The sequence below is a fragment of the Heterodontus francisci genome, unplaced genomic scaffold (assembly GCF_036365525.1).
Source record: "Heterodontus francisci isolate sHetFra1 unplaced genomic scaffold, sHetFra1.hap1 HAP1_SCAFFOLD_59, whole genome shotgun sequence".
In the NCBI taxonomy this organism is placed as follows: domain Eukaryota; kingdom Metazoa; phylum Chordata; class Chondrichthyes; order Heterodontiformes; family Heterodontidae; genus Heterodontus; species Heterodontus francisci.
The window spans coordinates 2,751,159-2,765,318 of record NW_027140758.1 but is presented as its reverse complement, the minus strand read 5'-3'; the positions used below and the strand labels follow the sequence as shown (position 1 = coordinate 2,765,318).

The following is a 14,160-nucleotide window of genomic DNA, read 5'->3' as shown; positions in this document are numbered from 1 at the left end:
TATGACTCCACCACGTGGAGAGTTTTCCCCTTGATTCTCATTGACTTCAATTTTGCTCGGGATCCTTGATGCCACACTCACTCAAGGGCAATCACTCTCACCTCTCCTCTAGAACTCCACTCTTTTGTGTCTGTTTGAACCAAGCTGCAATAAAAAATAAGAACAGAAGAAATATTAGCAGGAGTAGGCCATTTGGCCCCTCGAGTCTGCTCCACCATTCAATAGGATCATGGCTGACCTGATCATGTCCTCAACCCCACTTTCTTGCCTGCCTCCCATAACCCTTGACTTCCTTGCAGATAAAATTCTGTCAAACTCAGTCTTGAAGACATTCAATGACCCAGCCTCCACTACTCTCTGTGGTAGAGAATTCCAAAGATTAATGACTCTCTGAGAGAAGAAATTCCTCCTCATTTCCTTCTTAAATGGAAGACCATTATTCTGAAACTGTGTCCCCTAGTTCTAAATTCCACCATGAGGGGAAACATCCTCTCAGCATCCACCCTGTCAAGCCCCCTCAAAATCTTATATGTCTCAATACGATCACCTTTCATTTTTCTTAACTCCAATGAGTATCGGTCCAACCTGATCAACTCTCCATATAAGGCAACCACTTCATCACAGGAATCAATCCAGTGAACCTTCTCTGAACTGCCTCCAATGCAAGTATATCTCTCCTTAAATAAGGAGACCAAAACTGTACACAGTACTCTAGGTGTGGTTTCACCAACACCCTGTACATTTGCAGCAAGACTTCTCTTCTTTTATACTCCATCCCCCTTGAAATAAAGGGCAACATTCCATTTGCCTTCCTAATTATTTGCTCTACCTGCATGGTAACTTTTTGTGATTCATGTACGAGGACACCCAGATCCTTCTACACCGCAGCATTCTGTAATCTCTCACAATTTAAATAATATTTTGCTTTTCCATTCTTCTTACCAAAGTGGATAACCTCACATTTTCCCACATTATACTCTACCTGCCAAGTATTTGCCTGGGGTCGAGGAACCCTGGCAGAACCTAAACTGAGCATCGATGAGCAGATTATTGCTAAGTGTCTGGTGCTTGATAGCACTGTTGATGACATCTTCCATCACTTTGCTGATGATTGATAGGAGACTGATGGGGTGGTAATTGGTCAGATTGGATTTGCCCTGCTTTTTTTTATGGAGTGGGCACACTTGGGCAACTTTCCACATTGTCGGGTAGATGCCTGTGTTGTAGCTTTACTGGAACAGTGTGGCTGAGAGCACAGCTAGTTCTGGAGCACAAGTCTTCAGTACTAGAGCCGGGATGTTGTTCGGGCCTATTGTCGTTGCTGTATCGAGTGACTTCAGTTGTTTCTTGCTATCATGTGATCATGTGGAGTGAATCGAATTGGCTGAAGACTGGAAACTGTGATGCTGGGGACCTCAGGAGGCCGAGATGAATCATCCACTGAGCAATTTCTGATGTAAGATGGTTGTAAATGATTTAGCTTTGGCTCCACCATTATTGAGGATGGGGATTTTTTGGAGCCTTCTCATCTGGTTAGTTATTTAATTGTCCACCATCATTCATGACTGGATGTGGCAGGACTAAGGACCTGTGATCTGATCATGAGGGAGATATCCATGCATGGAGTGGTGGGATCTATGGAACGTTATCCTGAAGAGGGTGTCCGAGCCTGGAGTGGCGGGATCTGTGGAGACTGATCCTGACGAGTGTGTGCAAACCTGGAATGGAAGCTTTCTGTGGAGGTAGAGGAGTAGGCCATTCAGACCCAGTATTTTATAAAGGTTTATCATAACTTATTTGCTTTTACTATATGTCTCTATTAATAAAGCCAAGTGTCCTGTTTGCTCTTAGAAGCCTTTTCAAACCTTCTAAGATTGGTGTACATTGTCTCTCTGTTCTGGCACCCACTTTAGAATTGTAACATTTCATTTATATGGCCTCTCCTTATTCTTCCTCCCAAATTGTGTCTCTTCACAATTCTCTGTGTAAATTTTAACTGCCATGTGAAAGCCCATTTTACCAGTTTTTTTAAGCTCCCCTGAAGTGTGTTACAATCACTGGCACAGGATGAAATTCTCGAGCATTCTTTGATGCAATCTCCATGGAAAGAGCAATCTTACATGCGAGCTCGAATGTGACATTTTGTGTGTTTGGTATCTTTTCTCATCCACCAATATAAGCACAAATCTGTCTCATAATGCACGGTCTAAGAATATGCCAAAGTTGCAATGTAGTGATAAATTCTTCATGCCACAATGTACTCACCAACTGTTTCACTACTTTTCTGATTTCTGCTTCCAAATTTCTAGCTTGCCGTGATCTCTAGTGGCTTTGGGTTGAAATGTTCCTCCAACTTGGTGATGATTGTTTTGAATGGCACATCTTTTGCCTTGATGGGAGCAGGAAGCTTTGTTAGCTGGTCATACACTTCCAGGCTAATTTCCATTAGCAAAATTGCTTTCTTGCCCTCAAGAATTGCCTTATTCTGAGTCTTGACCTCTGTACTTTCACCTTCAAATTCCAAAATGTTATTAGCTCTGAAAAACATGTCCATTCTTTCAATATATGAACTGAATGGTTCTCAAGCCCTCTCATAAGTTCCTCACCTTCCGATGTATCCCATATGTGTGCAGCCATATTGTCCCAAATAAGCAATTTGAATCAGATGCACAGGAATACCCTGCGGTATCTCATTCAACTGAAGAGACATTCTGTGGCCCAGGCTTCACACAATCCACCTAAAATCTCCACCATCCGAGCAGGTAGGTCACCAGGAGCTGCCTGATCTTGTTCACTGCAGTCCCTGCTGCTGTTTGCTGCCTATATTTACAGACTTTTATCTCATCCTCATCACCATTTTCTCCAATATATTCAGGGGGCCTCAGCAGAGAAAATATACACCAAGAGTGGCAAGTGCAAGGAATTGTTTACTTACGTCATTATGTCATGCACATAATATACAAATACATTACATGTGTGAATCATTTCTTGAGCACTTTTATACCAGATGTGTCTGAATAAATGGAACCCCGTCACAATAAACACTGTCACCTTTCAATGTTTAACGGAGAGGTTTGACGGCCTGATGTGTGTGATTCCCACATTAATGTGTTTCTACAAAGTTCGGAGAAAGACGGAGATATGAATAATTTGCAGGGAAATCTTTAAGCATATCTCCATGTTTCTCACTGACAAAGTTCTGCAAACACATGGATTCAGAAAGAACCTGAGTGCAAAATCAACAAAAATAAACACAGCCAGAGAGACTTGCAATAACCTGTAGCTCAGGGAAAGTACATGATGTTATGGAAGTGATTTAGAATTTTTTTTTGTGAAATTCTTTTTGAGGAATTCATCGTCAAACTTAATAAATGTCAGACCAGTTCTTTTTCAAGAGGGTACTGAAAGTATTAATTTGGCAACTATGTTTACTGGTTGTCACATGACTCAAGTTAAATGTCGAACAGAAACCCTGGTAACAGGGGGAAATGTGGACAGAGAAGTCAGTTGCGCCTCTTGATTGGACAAACCCGGCAGCAGCAGCACTCACTGAAGAGGGCAGAAAAATCACAAGCTTTTATTTGTCGCAGTCATTGTGTTTTACCTTCTGGAGTGAGCAGCTGATAAAGTTAGGCTGAAGAAGTGTCAAGGAAGGAGAGAAGATCACAACCCACGTTGTTTTGCAGCAAATCTTTAAAAGACCCTGAGAACTTCACTGTGTCAATTCATCTCTTCTCCTGTCTTTGAAGAAAGCCTGCTAAAATTAATTCTCAACACTGCCTCTAAAAAACTGTTCTAAAAGACCCTGGTGACCTGTCTACGCATACTCAGAAGTTAGACTGTTTGCCAGTTTTGGAACAACATATCTCATCTGCTGTTTTCTTCAGGAATGAACAAGTAATCAGCCCAAGTGTTGTTTTTGTCTTTAACAGAACTCAGAATTGAAAAAATAATTCTTTTTTTTTCAGTTAACCGGTGTATGTGTGTGTGCGTGTGTGGGGCTGTGGCAAGAAAGGGGCTTTAAATAATGGTTAAGGTAAAAAGGGAACTTTTAAAATTTCTACCTGTGTATTTATGCTTTATTTCATGACTAGTTAAAACTTGTTCTGTAATAAACTGATAATTTTGCTGTTCATTAAAGAAACCTGGTCAGTGTCTTCTATTCTGGGAAGAATAGAGTATGTGATTGACTGTTTCAGGAAGTGGGAAAAGTTAAAATATATGTTGTGACCTGTGGAGAAGTGGGATGAGAATATATAGAAGGGTCTGAAGAAGGGTCATTGACCTGAAACGTTAACTCTGCTTCTCTCCACAGATGCTGCCAGACCTGATGAGTATTTCCAGCGTTTCTTGTTTTTATTTGAGATTTCCAGCATCTGCTGTATTTTCCTTTGATATTGATATTATATGAGAATAAATAGTGCACTCCTCTGATTTTAATTATAACAACATCTGGCTCTGTAGCTTAGTTGGTTAAAACACCTGTCTTGTAAACAGAAGATCCTGTGTTCAATTCCCAGTAGAGCCTTGTTTCTCATTTGTGATGTGTAAGTTACCTTGTCAACCACTTCCATCTGTGTCTTCTGAACTTTCAGTGAGAATTCAAATTATGTGATGTATTTTCGTCACAAGAGAAAACAGCCTTTGTGAAGGATGTGAGTTTGGAATGGCTGTTCCTTCTTGGACAGAAATTCAGTGCTGATATTTCAAAGGCAACTTCTTTGATACAAATTTGTTCACAGTTGCATTCAACCTGGAAAACAGCTCGACATTAATGTCACTGAAGGAAAGTGTGACTGCGTTGTATGTTTCAGAGTGTTTGTGTTGTTATGTGTTGCTTGTGACTGAGACTGGGACATGACGCAAGTGGGAGGGTTTATCTGAGGTTTGGAATATTTGTCAGTCAGGAACAAGAAAAATCAAAGGAACCAAATAAGAAAACCTATGTCTCATGTGGTGACCGAGAAACAGTGAGGAGATATTAAACTTTGTTCTTTTCAATACAGCAGTGTGAACATTGACCTTTCCTGCCTTTTATAAACAGTATTTGAAGTGTCTCGGTAACAATGTTCAGTGTTGATGAGAGTGGGGTCTGGGTGAGCAGCTGCTGAGTGTGACAGGGTCAGGACTGGATGCAGGAAGTTCTCTGACAGTCTCTCTCTCTCTCTCTCGCTGATGGGTTTGAGTTGATTTTCAACCGGCAGCTGTTGGTGTTTCGATAAATCAAGTTCCCTCCACCCATTTTTTTGGACAGACAGTGTAGTATAAGGATGTAAAGGGTTAATGCTGAAGACATTGGGATCAATCACTCCCACTGTCAGAGTGATGATGTAACAGTCACATGAGATGAGGTTTGGGAGGAGAGAGCAGCACCAAGGATGCTAGCTCAGGAGGCTTGATGAGTGTGTATATAGTATTGTGTAAATTAGAAAAGAGTTCTTAGTTCTTTCAGCAGGAAATGTGTCCCGAAAATATCGAGAAACTCACAATTTTATTATTCAGGAGTCGGAACACAAATATTAATTCCAAGTGACCGTTCTGGGTTCATTTAACAAAAAAAGGTAGAGAATAATATTACTCACTGATTGAAATCCCCCAGTGAGGAGACAGTTAAACAGGTGATCTATTGGGGCATCCTTCGATCCAAGGTTTCTGCAGCATTTAATCTCCCTTTTTGGTGAAATTCTCTGTTATATGCAACTTTTTTTTTATCCAGCTTTGAGGGGCAAGTGAAAAAACTGAAAAAAGTGAGCAGTTCCATCCTTTCTTTTCTTCCTTCTTCCCTTCTTTCCATCAGTTTCGCTTTTCTGTCTCAGATCAATATAGTGATGAGAATCCCAATTTAATCTGTTGTTTCTGGTGTTTTGTCCATTCCAATCAGAATTCAACATTCCAATCAAATCTATTTGTTATTCCACAGTGTCTCTCCATGTGTTTTATTCTGTTGTATTCTCTCACAGTCTGTTTGATGATCAATGTTACATCTCACTCTCTGTTCTGGTGAAGATCAGAAGCAGTGATATCTGTTTACACCATCCACCAAGTCGGCCTGAAGATGTGCCTCGCCGATCATGTGGAGTTAGGAACATAGGAACATAGGAGCAGGAGTCGGCCATTCAGCCCATCGAGCCTGCCCCACCATTCAATATGATCATGGCTGATCATCCACTTTAATGCCCTTTTCCCCACACTTTCCTCATATTCCCTTATGTCATTTGTATTTACAAATCTGTCAATCTCTGCTTTAAACATACTCAACGACTGAGCTTCCACAGCCATCTGGGGTACAGAATTCCAAAGATTCACAACCCTCCGAGTAAAGAAATTTCTCCTCATCTCTGTCCTAAGGAGCTTCCCCCTTATTTTGAAATTGAGCCCCTGGTTCTCGACTCCCCATCCAGATGAAACATCTTAGCTGCATCTACCCTGACTGTCCTTTAAGTATTTTGTAGGTTTCAATGAGATCACCTCTCATTCTTCGAAACTCTAGAGAATACAGCCCCAGTTTCCCCAATCTCTCTTCATAGAACAGTCCCACCATCCCTGGAACAAGTCTGATGAACCTTCGTTGAACTCCCTCCATGGCAATAATATCCTTCCTAAGGTAAGGAGACCAAAACTGCACACAGTACTCCAAGTGCGGTCTAACCAAGGTTCTATACCATTGAAGCAAGAATTCACTACTCCTGTACTCAAATCCTCTTGTGATAAAGGCTAACATACTATTAGCCTTCCTAATTGCTTGCTGCACCTGCATGTTAGCTGTCAGTGACTTATTGACATGGACACCCAGGTCACCCTTATATTCTATACCTCAGCTAATAAAGGAAAGGATTCCATATACCTGCTGAACCACCTTATTGACCAGCCTTGCTACCTTCAGGGATCTGTGGACATTCACTCCAACGTCCCTCACTTCCTCTGCACCGTTCAGTGTTCTCCCATTAATTGTGTATTCCTTTGCCTTTTTTGACCTCCCAAATGCATCACCTCACCCTTGTCCAATTTGAATTCCATTTACCACTTCTCTGCCCACCTGACCAGTCAATTGATATCTTCCTGCAGTGTACAGCTATCCTCCTCCCGATCAACACGGACAATTTTTATGTCATCTGCAAACATCTTGATTGTGCCCTCTACATTTATGTCCATATCATTAATATATACCACAAAAAGCAGGGGACCTAGTTCTGAGCCCTGTGGAACACCACTGGAAACAGTCCTCCAGTTGCAAAAACACCTGTAACCAATTCCTTTTTGTTTCCTGCCACTGAACCAATTTTGTGTCCAGCTTGCTACATTCCCCTGGATCCCATGTGCTTTTATTTTTTTTTAACCAGTTTGCCATGTGGGACCTTGTCAAAAGTCTTGCTAAAATCCATGTGGATCAGATCAACTGCACTATCCTCATCAATCCTCCTTGTTACTTCTTCAAAAACATTCAATCAAGATAGTCAGACAGGAGCTTCCCTTAACAAATCCATGCTGACGGTACTTGATTAATCTGTGCCTTTCTAAGTGACAGTTTATCCTGTCTCTCAGAATTAATTCCAATAATTCGCCCACTATTGAGGTTAGGCTGACTGGCCTTTAATTATTTGGTCGATCATTCGCTTCCTTTTTCAACAATGGTGCAATGTTAGCAACAAAAACAAAAAGTGCTGGACATCCACAGCAGGTCTGGCAGCATCTGTGGAGAGAGAAACAAAGTTAACATTTCAGGTCAGTGACCTTTCATCAGAACAGAAACGTTAACTTTGCTTCTCTCTCCACAGTTGCTGCCAGATCTGCTGTGTATTTCCAATGCAACTAGTTTTTATTTCAGATTTGCAGCATCTGCAGAATTTTGCTTTTATTGCAGTGTTACGAGACCTCCAATCCTCTGACATCACACCCGTATCCAGTGAGGGATTGGAAACTGATGGTCAGACCTTCCACAATAACTCCCTGACTTCTTTTAACAGCCTGGGGTACATTTCATCCGGCCCTGATGATTTATCCACTTTCAAGGATGCTAATCCCATTTATACTTCTTCTCTCCCTCAGTTTATCATGTCCAATACTTCACACTCCTTCTCCTTAATTACAATATCTGCATCACCCCCCGAATTTGTGAAGACAGTAAAATATTCATTAATAAACATACCAACATCTTCCACACTGACACATAGGTTACATTTTTAGGTTTTTGATGGGCCCTACTCTTTCCTCAGTTGCCTCTGACTGCAATGTATTGATGAAACATCTTTGGATTTGTTTTGATTTTGCTTGTCAATATTCTTTCGTGATCTCTGTTTGTTCTTCATCGCTACTCCCAAATACCTCTAGTCATGTCAAAACACAACTTATCAGAAGGGGAATTTGAACCCACCCCTGCAGAGAGAATTGTGATCTGAATGAACCGTCTCAGACTGCTCGACAATCCTGACTACCCCATGTGTATGTTTAATGCTGACGAAATTATCCATTCATTGTGAAAGTATTTGTGAGATTGTGGAAATATCTGGAAGAGGAAAGACCAACGGGAAAGCTCGGTCCAAGGCCAAGTCTCGCTACTCCCGGGCTGGACTGCAGTTCCCGGTGGGCCGTGTTCACAGGCTCCTGAGAAAGGGTAACTATGCTAAGCGTGTGGGTGCCAGAGCCCAGGTCTATCTGGCTGCTGTGCTCGAGTATCTGACCGCTGAAATCCTCGAGCTGGGCGGTAACGCGGCCCGGGACAACAAGAAGACCTGCATCATACCCAGACACCTACAGCTGGCCGTCCTCAATGATGAGGAGCTCAACAAGCTGCTGGGAGGGGTGACCATCGTTCAGGGAAGAGTGCTGCCTAATATCCAGGCCGTGTTGCTGCCCAAGAAAACCAGCGCTCCGGGCACCAAAACCAAGTCAATCTGCCAGGATTTTTTCAAACACTCAAAGGCTCTTTTCAGAGCCACCCACAGTATCTGAAAGGGCTGATTACTGTCTGAAGTCTGCTGTACCCGCACCTCTGTCTATCCCTCTTCATCTGGAACAACCAACGCTATCTTCCATTCCTTTCACCATTATGTGTTTAACTAGCTTCTCCTTATAGTCAGTCCAATATCAATGTACTAATGAAATGATCTGTGTCAGTGCTGGCAATTTCCATAGAATCATAGAAAAATTAGGGCACAGAAGGAGCCCATTCAGCCCATCGCGTTTGCTCTGGCCGAAAAAACTAGCCACCCAATCTATTCCCACCTTCCAGCACCTGATCCGTAGACTTGCAGGTTACAGCACTTCAGGTGCATGTCCAGGTATTTTTAAATGAGTTGAGGGTTTCTGCCTCCACCACCATTCCTGGCAGCGAATTCCAGACACCCACCACACTCTGGGTAAAAACGTTTCCCCTCATGTCCCCTCTAATCCTTCTACCAATCACCTTATGTCTGTGCCCCCTGGTAACTGACCTCCCCACCAGGGGAAACAGGTCCTTACTGTCCACTCTGTCTAGGCGCCTCATAATTTTGTACACCTCATTCAAGTCACCCCGCAGACTCCTCTGTTCTAAGGAAAACAACACGAGTTGCTCCAATATTTGCTCATAGCTGCAACTTTCAAGCCCTGGCAACGTTCTTGTCAATCCCCTCTGTACTCTCTCCAGAGCAATTATGTCCTTTCTGTAATGTGGTGACCAGAACTGTACGCAATACTCCAGCTGTGGCCGAACCGCCGTTTTATACAGTTCTAGCATTACATCCCTGCTTTTCTATTCTATACCTTGGCCAAAAAAGGAAAGCATTCCATATGCCTTCTTCACCACTCTAGCTACCTGTCCTGCCACTTTCAGGGACCTGTGGACATGCACTCCAAAGTCTCTCACTTCTTCTACCCCTCTCAATATCTTCCCGTTTATTGTGTATTCCCTTGCTTTGTTTGCCCTCCCCAAATGCATTACCTCACACTTCTCCAGATTGAATTCCATTTGCCACTTTTCCGCCCACTCAACCAATCCATTCATATCATTCTGATGTCTACAGCTATCCTCCTCACTATCAATTACACGGCCAATTTTTGTGTCATCAGCAAATTTCCCAATCATACCTCCCACATTTAATTTCAAATCATTAATATATACCACAAACAGCAAGGGACCCAACACTGAGCCCTGTGGAATGCCACTGAAAACTGCTTTCCATTCGCAAAAACATCCGTCGATAACTATCCTTTGTTTCACTGAGTCAATTTTGGAGCCAACCTGCCACATTCCCCTGTATTCCATGGGCTTTCATTTTACTGACCAGTCTGCCATGTGGGACCTTACTAAAATCCATGTAGACCACATCCACCACACTATCCTCATCAATGTTTCTTGTTACTTCCTCAAAAAACTCAATCAAGTTAGTGAGATATGACCTTCCCTTAACAAATCCATGCTGACTATCCCTGATTAATCCTTGCCTTTCTAAGTGGCTGTTTATCCTGTCCCTCAGAATTGATTCTAATAATTTACCCACCACCGAGGCCAGACTGACCGGCCTATAATTATTTGGCCTATCCCTCACATCCTTTTTAAATAATAGTACAACTTTCGCAGACCTCCAATCCTCCGGCACCTCCCCCATATCCAGTGAGGATTTGAAGATGATCCTCAGCGCATCCACTATTTCCTCCCTGGCTTCCTTTAACAACCTCAGATGCAAACCATCTGGCCCTGGTGATTTATTCATTTTGAAGGATGTCAGACTCTCTAGTACTTCCACTCTCATTATGCTTATCGTATCTAATATTTCACACTCCTCTTCTTTGTCTGCATCATCCCTCTCCTTTGTGAAGGCAGAGACAAAAACTCATTAAGAACCCCACACACATCTTCTGCATCCACTCATACGTTCCCTTGTACATCTCTGATAGGCCGTACCCTTTCCTTAGTTATCCTCTTGCTCTTAATGTACTGATAGAACATCTTTGGGGTTTCCTTCAAGTAGTTGTATCCAGTCCACATCCACCAAGTCACCTCTCAGTTTTGTAAAATTTGCCTTCCCCCAATTTAGAACTTTTACTTCTGTTGTACCTTTGTCCTTTTACATGATTATGCCAAAACTAATTGCAGTATGGTCACTAGGGGTGGTGGTGGCGTAGTGGTCTTGTCAGTGGACTTGTCAGTAGATTAGTAACCCAGACACCTAGGGTATTGCTCAGGGGACGTGGGTTCAAATCCCACCATTGAAATTTAAATCCAAATAATAAATCTGCAATTAAAAAGCAAGTCTAATGATGGCCATGAAACCATTGTTTATGGTTGTGAAAACCCATCTGGTTTACTAATGTCCTTTAGGGAAGGAAATCTGCTGTTCTTGTCTGGCCTGCATGCGACTGCAGACCCACAGCAATGTGGTTGACTCTTACATGCCCTCTGAAATGGCCGAGCGAGCCACTCAGTTGAAACTAAACACTACGAAGTCAATAAAAAGGAATGAAAGCAGACGGACCATCCGGCGTCGACCTGGGCACCAGAAATGACAATGGCAAACCCAGCGCTGTCGACCCTGCAAAGTCCTCCTTAGTAACATCTGGTGGCTTGTGTTAAGTTGGGAGAGCAACAGCCTGACGTAGTCATACTCACAGAATCATACCTTACAGGCAATGTCGCAGACACTGTCATCACCATCCCTGGGTATGTACTGTCCCACGGGCAGGACAGACTCACCAGAGGTGTCGGTACAGTAGAGAGGGAATTGCCCTGGAAGTCCTCAACATCGACTCTGGACCCCATGAGGTCTCATGGCATCAGATCAAACAATGGACAAGGAAACCTCCTGCTGATTACCACCTACTGCCCTCCCTCAGCTGATGAGTCAGTATTCCTCCATGTTGAACAGCACTTGGAGGAAGCACTGAGGGTGGCAAGAGCACAGAATGTACTGTGGGTGGGGGACTTCAATGTCCATCACCAAGAGTGGCTCGGAAGCATCTCTACTGGCCGAATCCAAAAGGACATATCTGCTGGTGCTGCTTGATGGCAATATTGATGACACCTTCCATCACTTTAGGCCCCATCAGTCTACTCTCAATCATCAGTAAAATGATGGAAGGTGCCATCAAGCGGCACTCGCTTAGCAATAACCTGCCTCAGTGACACTCAGTTTGGGTTCTGCCAGGGCCACTCAGCTCCTGACCTCATGACAGCCTTGGTTCAAACATGGACAAAAGAGGTGAGGTGTGAGTGATTGCCTTTGACATCAAGGCAGTATTTGACCGAGTATGGCATCAAGGAGCCCGAGCAAAACTGAGGTCAATGGGAAAATCCTCCACTGGCTGGAGTCATACCTAGCGCAAAGGAAGATGGTTGTGGTTGTTGGAGGTCAATCATCTGAGCTCCAGGACATCACTGCAGGCGCTCCTCAGGGTAATGTCCTCAGCCCAACCATCTTCAGCTGCTTCATCAATGACCTTCCTTCAATCAGAAGGTCAGAAGTGGGGATGTTCGCTGATGATTGCACAATGTTCAGCACCATTCATGACTCCTCAGATACTGAAGCAGTCCGTGTAGAAATACAGCAAGACATGGACAATATCCAGGCTTGGGCTGATAAGTGGCAAGTAACATTCGGGCCGCACAAGTGCCAGGCAATGACCATCACCAATAAGAGAGAATCGAACTAACTCCCCTTGACATTCAATGGCATTACCATTGCTGAATCCCCCACTATCAACATCCTAGGGGCACCATTGACCAGAAGCTGAACTGGAGTAGCCATATAAATACCGTGGCTACAAGAGCAGGTCAGAGGCTAGGAATCCTGAGGCGAGTAACTCACCTCCTGACTCCCCAAAGCCTGTCCACCATCTACAAGGCGCAAGTCAGGAGGGTGTTGGAATAGTCTCCACTTGCCTGGATAGGTGCAGCTCCAACAACACTCAAGAAGCTCAACACCATCCAGGACAAAGCAGCCCACTTGATTGGCATCCCATCTACAAACATTCACTCCCTCCCCCACCGACGCACAGTGGCAGCAGTGTGTACCATCTACAAGATGCACTGCAGCAATGCACCAAGGCTCCTTGAACAGCACCTTCCAAACCTATGACCTCTACCAACTAGAAGTACAAGGGCATAAAATGCATGGGAACACCACCACCTGCAAGTTCCCCACCACGACACACACCATGCTGACTTGGAACTATTTCGCTGATCCTTCACTGTCACTGGGTCAAAATCCTGGAACTCCATTATGAATAGCACTGTGGGTGCACCTACCCCAAATGGACTGCAGCGGTTCAAGAAGGCAGCTCACCACCACCTTCCCAAGGGCAATTAGGGATGGGTAATAAATGCTGACCTGGCCAGCGACGCCCAAAATCCCATGAATGAATTAAAAAAAGCTATCTCCAAAATGGTCACTCACTGCTACTTGCCCAGCTTCATTACTGAAGACTCGCTCTAGAATTGTGCCCCCTCTCATTGGACTTGTGATGTGCTGGCTATTAAAGTTCTCTTGAATGCAGTTCAAGAATTTTGTGCCCTCTGTGCCCTTCACACTGTTTGTATCCCAGTTGATATTGGGATCGTTGAAATCCCCAACTATTATTTCCCTATAGTTTTGCACTCAGCAATTTGCCTACATATTTGTTCTTCTATCTCTCTCTCACTATTTGGGGGTCTACAGTACACTCCTAGTAGTGTGGCTGCCCCTTTTTTATTTCTGAGCTCCACCCATATGGCCTCATTTGATGATTCATTTAGCATATAATATAATCCCTCCTCAAAGCTGTATGCCTTCCTTAACTAATAATGCTACACTCCCACCTTTTTTTTATCCCTATGCCACATGAAAACTCTATATCCAGAGATGTTGAGCTGCCATTCTTGCCCTCTTGAAGCCGAGTTTCCCTTATTGCAATGATATTGTGTTACCATGTGTGGGCACAATGGCGCAGTGGTTAGCACCACAGCTCCAGGAACCCGGGTTCGATTCTGGGTACTGCCTGTGTGGAGTTTGCAAGTTCTCCCTGTGGGTTTTCGTCGGGTGCTCCGGTTTCCTCCCACAGCCAAAGACTTGCAGGTTGATAGGTAAATTGGCCATTGTAAATTGCACCTAGTGCAAGTAGGTGGTAGGGAATATGGGATTACTGTAGGCGTAGTATAAATGGGTGGTTGTTGGTCAGCACAGACTCAGTGGGCCAAAGGGCCTGTTT

General features: G+C 43.6%; 1 non-coding gene across 1 annotated transcript; it reads left to right on the top strand.

The window, feature by feature from the left end:
• The first annotated feature begins 4,454 nt into the window (after window positions 1-4,454).
• Window positions 4,455-4,528, top strand: trnat-ugu (transfer RNA threonine (anticodon UGU)). Its single transcript has one exon. It is a non-coding gene; the product is annotated as a tRNA-Thr (tRNA).
• Window positions 4,529-14,160: the final 9,632 nt, after the last annotated feature.